Source organism: Chamaea fasciata, unplaced genomic scaffold (assembly GCF_029207755.1).
Source record: "Chamaea fasciata isolate MVZ Bird 193981 ecotype frontalis unplaced genomic scaffold, bChaFas1.0.hap1 SCAF_27, whole genome shotgun sequence".
NCBI classification, from domain to species: domain Eukaryota; kingdom Metazoa; phylum Chordata; class Aves; order Passeriformes; family Sylviidae; genus Chamaea; species Chamaea fasciata.
Window position 1 is genome coordinate 5650423 of NW_027094112.1, and position 10020 is coordinate 5660442.

Genomic DNA, 10020 nt, shown 5'->3' on the forward strand with positions numbered 1-10020 from the left:
TGACCACACAAATGCTCAAAACACAGCCTATACCTAAGTGTTTTTTCCAAGAAAAATATTCAACTAACACGCCCCCAGGCTCAGCACTCTCACGCAGTACCTAAAAAAATGAGTGTAGAGACCTTGAGCAGGGCTTTAAGTCAGCGATGAAACAGTGCCAAGGAGGACAGCAGGGCAGTGTGTTATCAGCAGCCCCACATCCAGCACCAAACGGGGTCACACAGTGAACACAATCTATTCTTAAGGGTAACAAAAATACCGTTTCTGAAAGACAATTGCATGAGGAACTCAGCAGCTACTCTGTTCTCTCCTGATCTCCTCCCCTCACCTGGAGGGAACTTTGGGAACCCAGGACACAGGACCCTACGATGGCATGCAAACCTCATTGGTTTTTTAATCTGCCTTGAATTAGAGCTCAGCTAAAAAAGCAGAAGTAGCAAGAAACGTGGTTTTATGCTGGAACAGAAGAGTGAGGACAATCTCTTGTGGAGGAAGTTAAAAGAAATTCCTGTACAATAAAGTTTCTGATCTTTTGTTCATTCTGCAGTGCAGGATTTTCTGCTGAGGCACAGACCAAGAGCCCAGATTCCAGCTTGACATTCCAGTGCGGGTTTGGATCTTCCTGCAGCACGGACACAGCTGCAGCCTCCATCGTCCAGCCCGATCTGGAGATGATGTAGCAAAAATTGCTGTGCAGCCTAAAATAACACAACTTTGGCCTCTGGCATGTACCTGCTATGGCCCTGCCAGTCTCAGTTTCCCCACTGAAAACTGTGCCACAACTGACAAAAGACCAGAAACTTTATTGCCACTTTACGGCCGCTCCTGGAGCAGCCACCTACCGTCCCTCACACAGGATGTTCCTGACCTGGAGATGCCCCCCATGAACAAGAGCAGCTCTCCCCACTGAAGCCCCATTTTTACAGCATCATCCTTTGAAATGCTCTCTTCCTCTTCTGCAAAGCACCCAGAACACTCAAACCACAGTATGTGGTGAGGGCTGTGTACCCAGCTACTCACACCTAATTGTTACCTCATCTTTCCACCTCTTTATCCTCATTACTTGCTCTGATTGGACCTGCCTCAGAAATTTAACAGGCTCTATACAGTAAGTATATGCATATCTGTACATACAATAACTTTTAAGTGTTGTTATTTATGACTTTTGAGCCTAAAACCATGCTATTTCAATTTGGGAAACATCCTGAATGTGAGAAAGGTGGCTGGCCACTAAATAACACAATGATGAGACTCCCTACAGATACAACCACAATTTTTGCATCTTCATTTGCAACCCGACCCTAACAAAAAGCAGTGAACTCAACTGTCAGTGGCCCCAGAAACTTCAGATAATGCAAAGCATTTCTGGTTTAAAGCTAAATATAGATAAGCTGTAGCAACAAGAGATGTTTGCAGTAATCGTTGCTCTCCTGATAATCTTCTGCACCAGAATCATGGCAAGGGAGGCCCTCCTTAGCTGTGACAGACACAGCGCTTCCTGGGCAGCTACTCTGGAAATATTCACCTAACAGGAAAGAAAAAGGACAAAGTCCTCAAAAAACAGAAAGTAGAACCACATGAGGGCAAACAGCACAGGGGCTGGTGGAGCTCAGCAGCCCCTCCCTGTTCAACTAATGCATCCTAAGGTGAGCTACAAACCTGGATCTTCCTTGGGGAATTCTGGATCAGCGGAGTTTTAGTTTGCTTGGTAGGAACAGGAAATGAATGTACTGCTCACAGAGCTGAGTGACCAATCTAAGCTCAACTGCTTGTCTGAAAACCCCCTTGGTGATTTAGATGGAGCCACTTGATACAGACATTCAGAATTCCAAGAACAACACGGAATCCCAGAGTGGTTTGGGTTGGGAGGAACCTTCAAGACCATCCATGGGCAGGGACACCCTCCACCATATCCCAGGCTGCTCCAAGCCCCGAAGTCCATCCTGGCCTTGGACACTTCCAGGGATCCAGGGGCACCCACAGCTTCTCTGGGCACCTGAGCCAGGGCCTCACCCCCTCACAGGGAGGAATTTCTTCCTAACACCCAATCTAAACCTGCTCTCTGTTAGTTTAAAGCCATCCCCTTTCCCTGTCATGTCAAGCCCTTGTTGCTTGTTTCCAACTGCAGTATCTACTCCACAGACCACGGGCACCTCTGAAAGTCACCCAGGGCACTCAGGGATACCCAGGCGAGGGGGGAAATTACTGAAAACACTGTGAAGTCCACGGGCTTTGTCATTGTGACACATTAAGATACTTTGAATCAATTAAGGTTTCTGTGTACAGTTTCAACTGTGAAACGTATTTCTATGTCTATTTCTATTCTATTTCCATGGACTATTCAACAAAGGTAACAAACTTCACCCCAGTGAGTGAGTTTGAGCCCCTGCCAAAGGCGTTGGTGCCAATGTGCCAAGTTCTCAAATCCTCCCTGCTGTTGCATCAGACCAAAGCACATTGGACAGAAGAAGCTCCACAGGATCCTGGTGGGAACTTCTCCTTGTACCAGCTTGGGGAGCACAGAGAAGCACTTCCCAAAGAGCCACATCTGGCTGAGAACTCACAATAAACCATCCTGAATTTCTAAGCTGTTCCTCCAGCTGGGGACTGATAGCTGGATACCCGCACGGGGCTGAGAGGGAAACTGGGTTTTCACCTGCTGCACAACTCAACCCTTTGGTCCCTCTTCCCCTTAGAAAGTCTTGGTCCACTTTCCTTTATCCACAAGCCATGGCTAAGTCTGACAGAAAGTCTTCACAGGTTCAGTCTGCACCAAATCCTGCCCCTCACACTCCCTTGTGAGTCAACAGTGAACCCAGAACTCCCAAATCCAGCCTCCAGTCCCTGCTGGCTGCCGGAGGTGACACCTGTCCCTCTGCCACAAGCCATACCAACACCAGTTTTAAAAGTACCTGTTAGCTGATTCACATTGCAGCCCTCTTTTCCACGTGACTTTACTCAGACCCACTACAAGAACCAGTTTCTATTTCTGCTGTAGGGCACTTGGAACAATTCTATTACTGTTTGGATTTCCAGGCTTGGGGGGAAAATTACCACGCTATTGGTAGCTACTTATAGTTCAGTTTAATCCCAAACTGGAGCCCCATCTTAACCAGACTAAATCATAGCTGATAACCAGGATATTAGATGAATTACTCCTGTGGTCATGCTGAACCATCATCTTGTGATAAGGGCTGTGCTCTGAGACCCTGTGTTCCAGAAATAACCCAGCCTGCAGGTCTGAGCCCAGAGTGTCAGTGCTTCACCCAAATTCCTCAGTCCCAGACAAATCCACCTGCCTTCACACCCTCGGCAACACAGCCAGAAATCAGAACTCAGAGGTGAAGAAGTCCTGTCTCTGCCTGTTCTTATTACCAACACTTCCTCTGACAAGTCCACACGGGAGAACAGGAGCCCAGGCGAGCACGGGGAAACGGCAGCGGGCAGGAGGAGGCAGCCAGTCCCTGTTCTGGGACCACGGCACAGCCAGGGCTGGAGCAGCACAGGCTGCACTCCCCCGGGAAGGACCAGGCAGGGCTCCCTGCCCCTCGGAGGAGCCCCGGGTCATGAGCTTCATAAAACTGAAGGGCTGCAACTGAGCTGGTCTCTTCTGTGACAATAAAACATTGCAAACTGGCAATACCAGGTGCCAGGAGCCTGAGCACAAGTGGGGGATACCGGTGAGAACAGCCCTCAGACAGGTCCTGGCAGAGCTGTAAAGCAATTCAACTTGGGACACGCTCAACACACTCCAAAAAGCAAGGTCCAGCAAGATCCTCCCCAGCAGGAGGAAAGGCCTCTCAGCAGAGCTGCCACGGCCCCGTGTGCCCCAGCAGCACGCACAGGCACTGCTCCTTCCCCTCAGCTCCTGCCGGCTCGGGGCAGGCAGAAAGGATCCAGGGCCTCCCTCCCAAGTGCCCTGCCCTGCTCCTTAAACCTCACTGGGTTTTCTCCTCCACACTTTTCCAAGCTGCAGCGTGAGACTAAGGAGGTGGCATTTGGGATCAGGACAAATGACAACACCCCAGTGCCCACGTGGGTGAGAGGCTCCACACATCAAACCCCAACACATCAGCGCGTGGCACTTTGGAAATAAAGTCAGGTCTGCAGAGAAGTTCTCTCCTAATTCCCACCAGGGTCAGCAGGAGCAGTAGCAACACAGATTTCCAAGGTATTTCGCGATAACCTCCAAAACCCACAACAGGGAGATTTAATTCCATTTTTAAAGCCCACAGAACAACTCACTGTTATTCTGTGTACAAAGACCAAGAGCTTTGCTGCTGTGTTGGCCAACTGGAGATCAGATACCACAGCAGATTTGTGCAAGGTCAGTGTGAACGGATTGAGATAAGATTTTTGGTTTTCCCATTACAAGAGAATTTGTCTAAGTTCAGCCTTAATAACTGGCCTAAAGTCAGGCTGCTTTGGCTTGTAGATTTATGAAAAGAGGGAAACATCCTTCCCTTTAGCACTTCTCTTCAGGTTTTATTCAGCTGCATAGAACTCGATTCCTCTACCTGACTGTTTAGGACACACTTTTAATGTGTGATAACATCAGCAAGGCAAGAGGTCACTTTTCTAAAGGAGCACCAGCAAACCCCTGCCAGGCTCCACTCCAGACCCAGAAACACCAGGGCTGCCTCACACATGGGGAAACCAGAGGGACAGAAATGTGAGCAGGAAACTCCAGCTTCAGACCTTCAGTTTTCACAGGACAAAGCCAAGACCCCTCTGACAGGTGTACACAAAACTCTTTTGATACTATAAATATGTATATAACCCAGAGGAAATCAGCAAATTTCACGGACCTCAGTGTAAACCTGGGGTTTAAGGATAAACACAATAAAGGGAGGGAAAAAAAAGGAGATGATCTTTCTTTTTCTGGGCAAGTCAAGCCTTGATGTCTCGATGCTGCTGCACACAAGGACAGGTAACACCTGTAAATACACACACACGCTCCCAAGAGGAGCCTCCACATCTCTTCACTGCAGGCATTGGAACGGCTCAGGAGAGAGAAACACCCCGCACACACACAGGATGAGTCCACACTTCCAGCCATAACACCAAACCTCCATTTTAAAGTTCTGCATCAGCCAAGAAACTACGTGCAGAGCTCCAGCCTCATCCTGCACGGCCGGGAACGGACCCAGCACCTGCCGAGGCACCTGAGCACCCCCGGCCCGGCCGGCGCCGGGAGCCCCGGGCAGCGGGGCAGGCGGGACGTACCTTGCGGGGCATCTTGGCCAGGCCCATCCTCACACCTGCGCTCCAGGTGGGCAGCCGCCGGCACGGGGACGGCCTCCGGATCCTTCCAGCCTCGGCCGACGCCGGGCGGGATGCAAGTTTCTTATTTACTGACTCGAGGAGGTGGGAAAATCCAGGAGCTGGGGAGAGAAAGGGCTGTCACAAGGGGGCCCTGCCGCCCCCTCCCACCGTTACCTCCATCCCGCCGCGGGCCGGCCGGCGGGGCCGGGGCCGGGCCCGGCAGCGGGCCCGGGGCCGCGGGGGCCCGGGGCCGCCCCCCGTCCCCGATCCTTCCCGAAGCCCCCCGGGCCCGGCCTCGCTTCCCCGGGCTAAAATGGAGGCGCGGGGCGGGCGGGGGGGGGGGTCCCCCCGCTCCGCACGGAGCCGGCCGGGCCCGGCCCCCCCGGGGCAGCGCGGCGGGCGGAGCTCCCCCCGCGCCCCGGGCCCGGCGCCCGCCGCGACCCTGCCCTCGACCCCCAACTCCCGGGCGGGAGGAGCCGCCCGCCGCCCCCCCCCGGCCCCGCCGCGGCCCGGCCCCCGCGGCCGAGTTGCGGGCCGGCGGGGCCGGGGCTGCCCGCGGGGGCCGCGACCCCCGGGCCGTGCGGGCCCCCCGCGCCCCCCGCCCGCGCCGCGCCCGCTCCTACCTGCGCCGCTCCGCCGCCTTCAAGCGGGGACCTTCCGCCCTCCCCCGCGCCCATTGGCTGCGCGCGGGGCATGGGCGCGCCCCATTGGCCGCGGCCGCGTCAATCAGGCGCGGGGGGCGGGGCGGGCGGTGATTGATGCGGTGCCGCCGCTCGGCCCCTGCCCCGCGCCCCCCGCGCCCCCCCCCGCCGCCGCCCCCGCCGGGACCCCCGGGCCCGGCCCGGCCCCGCCGCGGGGTCCCGGCAGCGCCGCCGCCCCCGGGCAGCCGCGGGTCCGGCCGGGCCGCGGGAGCGCCGGGCGGGCGGGGGGCGGCGGGGGCGGCCCCGGGTGCGGGGCGGGGGACGGGCCGGGGGGGGGGGGGGGGGACGCGGGGCGCCGGTGTCCCGGCGGTGGCACCGGGGCCGGAGCCGGGGGACGCGTGGGGCGTCCCGCGGGCCGCAGGCCACTCGTGCCCCGTGCGGGGCGCGGGTCCCGCACAGGGGAGGGACCTGCCGGGGCACCGGGAGGTGCCGCCGGGACAGCGAGCCCCGGCGCGGGGGACGAGGGCTGCGGTCCCGCCGGGGACACCGGGCCCCGTCCCGCGGGTGGCTCCGGGCCCGTGCCCCACAGGTGAGGCAGGGCCCGCGGCTCCTGCGTGGCCCTGGGCCTGTGTCCCGTCGCTGCCGCGGGTCCCGGTGGCACGGGCGGCACCGGCCCTGCCCCACCGGCCACACCGGCGCTGCTGGCCCGTGTCCCCCCAGCCGTGGTCCGCCAGGAGCCCAGCGCACAGCCCACCGGCGGCTCCCTGGGTCCCTCGTGAGCCGCACACCGCTGGCCTCAGGTTATCCCACTGCCATCTGCTTCTCCTACACGCGGGAAACTCTTCCAGTGCCTTCTCCTGAGCACTGATGCGGGGCACAGCCATGGAGCTCTGCATCTGCTGCCTCTCATGCTTCTTAAAATTGTCTTTTAGTTTTTATCCCAGTCACAGGACAGGTTTAGTTCAAATAAAAGACTCAACTCCGTGTCCCACAGGCCAAAAAGCAGGTGAGCTCCTTCATTCCTCCCTGCTGGTCCTGGGCAGTGAGAATCACTGTTTCCCTTTGGGACAGCGGAGCTGAGGAGAGGATCACGGAATCACGGAGTGGTTTGTGTGGGAAGGGAGCTCAAAGGCCCATCTTGTTCTGCTCCCAGGGGCAGGGTCACCCTCCACTGTCCCGGGCTGCTCCAAGCCCCGTGTCCCACCTGGCCTTGGGCACTGCCAGGGATCCAGGGGCAGCCACGCTGCTCTGGGCACCCTGTGCCAAACTCTGCGTAAAGAATTTCCTCCTGGCATCCAATCTAAATCTCTCTCAGGTTCAAGCGGTTCCCCCTCTTGCTCTGTCACTATCTGCCTGTGTAAAGCATTACTCCCCCTCTTTTTTTCTAAGCCCCTTTCAGGACTGGGAGGATGTTTGAGATGCTCCAAATACACTGCTAGAGGTGGCCACCCTGATCCCACAGGGCAGCTGCCACTGTCCCCACAGAGACACTGTCCTTGCTGTCCTTCCCCAGGGAACCTGAAACAAGCAGGTTGTTTTTCCTGGTTATCCAGGAAAATCCTGATTCTGCAGGTGACAAAGTTTAAAAGCACTAGGAACCCTGCCTTAGAAAAACCCAGTTCTGCTCCATTAAAAATAAAAAGCAGCTCCTGCTCGTGGATCAGCTCTCAAACAAAGTCACAGATTTGGACAGAGGGACAGAAAATAAGATGTTGCAGCAACAAAGTCATCAGTGAACAACAACTGCAACCCCCAGTAAGATGTAGGTGTTCCTAAACAACTCCTGGTGCTCACCATACGGCTGCAATTCAGCCCTGGAACAGTGGGCAAATCCAACTTCATCGCTGCTTTGCCTTTGTCTGGAGGCACCTAAAGCTCAGGCTGCCCCGAGCACAGCCCCAGCCCACACGGGGGCACAGGGAGAAGAGCTCGGATCTGCGGGGCGGGCACTCAGCGGCCAGACACAGGAGTAAGTGTCCAGGATTAACAGAACCACGGCAGAAAACACAGGGAAACAACCAGCAAGGGGTTCGTCTCAGTGCTGCTCGTACAGCCCAAATCAGCTCTCGAAAACTACAGGATTAGGTTGGGCAAAAATGAGTGGTGAAAGGTTCAGTGCAAGATGACTACATGCAGCAGGAGGAATTCCTGCACAGCCGTGAGCCTTCCTGGGAAGCTTTTCCTCCAGCTCTGGAAGAATGAGACTCTAATAATTAATTTTTCCACTGAGCAACAACAGCTGCAGCCACAGGGTGGGGACCTGCTATGGAAGGCAGGAAAAAAATGAAAATAAAACTAACCTGCTTCATGCCTGAGAGCTTTTTGGATCTCCTCTCGCTGCAGGATGGAAAGCGAGGATGAGCAGCAACAACTCCTCTGGGCAACCTGTGCGAGGGCCAAACCAGGAAGAATTTCTCCCCACTATCCCATCCATCCCTTGTCCCCAGTCCCTCTCCAGCTCTCCTGGAGCCCCTTTAGGCCCTGCAAAGGGCTCTGAGCTCTCCCTGGATCCTCTCCTTCCCAAGGGGAACGTTCCCAGCTCTCCCAGCCTGGCTCCTGAGGGGCTCCAGCCCTGGAGCAGCTCCATGGCCTTGTCAGGACTTGCTCCAGGTCCTTACACCCAGTGTCACACCTCCCACCTCACCCAAAATTCCAGCCAGGACCTTGCAGCCCACTTGGAAAGCTGTGGTAGATGTAGAGGTGACACGTGGAGGCCCGGGTAGCACAGGACAGAAGAGAGGTGCCCTCAAACCTTTCCCAACCTCTGTCACTTGCCCAACACCTGAAGGACAAATCCCACCCCTGACCCAAAGCACCTGGGGCTAAGCCTGCTTTTAAAAGTAATTTATTTGGATTTTCCACATCCTTTCATGAATTGCAAATATATTAACAGAAAAGACTTTTCCCCCCTAGGTCTGTACAATTTTTGAAATAAAAAAAAAAAAAAATCAAGGAAAGCCCCCCCCCAAAAAAAATCAAGAAAAGACATTACATTGTTTCAATGCAAATAGTAACACCACACCCAAGGCTTTGCATTCTTTCATGGTTTTGTTGTAAGAAAATGACAGTTCCCTAATTTTCTTCAGTGAACACTTGCTTTACCTGCCTGCCAGTGCCTCCATGCTCAGCCTCTTCCTCTCTGTCCCTCCTCAAAGAGCCAAATTTTAGTCTTTCAATACTAATGTTGTGTTTTTCCTTAGAACGTAATATAGCAGCATGGGCTACATGTGACCCTAGATTGTTGGGGGAAAAAAAAACACCTTTAAGGTAGGATGAACATATAAAGCCAGGAATGCTTTCACATATTAAATCTCCCAAATAGCACAGACATCCCTTGAACATCCCAGCTGACTTAGGAGCCTTCTCCAAGGGGCTGCAAGTTCTACTGGGGTTTTCAGGGAACAAAGAGAAAGGAAAACAGCCCCTGCAGTTCCTGGATCTCTGGTCCCCACATGAACATTCTTTTACGGGAAAGTGAATAGCACCTGCTTCCTCCTGCTTTTTGTTTAGAAAATATGCTGGGAACCAAAAGGAAGCCAATAAACACGGTAATTTAGTGGCATTCCACCAGTGCTGCCTGCAGACCTTACCAGGAGGTGCTGCTCAGCCTCATCCAGTGAGGGAAAACCACAGGGAGAGACACAGGAACCTCAGGAGCAGGGCCTGGGAGCTCTGCCCTGGGTGCAGAGCAGTTCCAGGGACACCTGAGCCCTGTGTCTTCCCCAGGGAAGGCTCTCCAGGAAGGGGGAATCACCCTGGGGTCACAGGACTCCGCGTGGAATCCTCCATCCAGCCCAGATGTGCCACAATCAATCATCAGCCTTCCAGGCCCAGTGATCAAAGTGCAAGGCAGAGGCACAAAGCTCATTTAACCTCTAAATTCCTCAGATTTTAGAGGGGTTTTTTCACCCTGTGAGGGGAATTGAAGCCTATTTTACTGCCCATCCTCCTACTTCAATAAAACCCACCAAACCACAGAGATCTGTTTTTGCTCCAAACTAGGGGGTGATTTTTCAAAGGATAAAGGTGTCCATGTGGCTCTTGACCAGAGAGAAGCTGGGACAGAAGAGGTGCCAAGTGGACAAGGACAGAATTCAAAAGAAATTGAAGTGTA

General features: G+C 54.7%; 1 protein-coding gene across 1 annotated transcript in view; it reads right to left on the reverse strand.

Moving 5' to 3' along the window:
* The window catches only part of KANSL1 (KAT8 regulatory NSL complex subunit 1), a 77570-nt gene extending 72059 nt beyond the window's left edge, over positions 1–5511 (reverse strand). The window contains exon 1 of the mRNA XM_066204830.1: positions 5227–5511. The gene's annotated coding sequence lies outside the window, so the exon portion shown is untranslated. The remainder of the gene's footprint in view (positions 1–5226) is intronic.
* Between the last annotated feature and the right edge of the window lie 4509 nt (positions 5512–10020).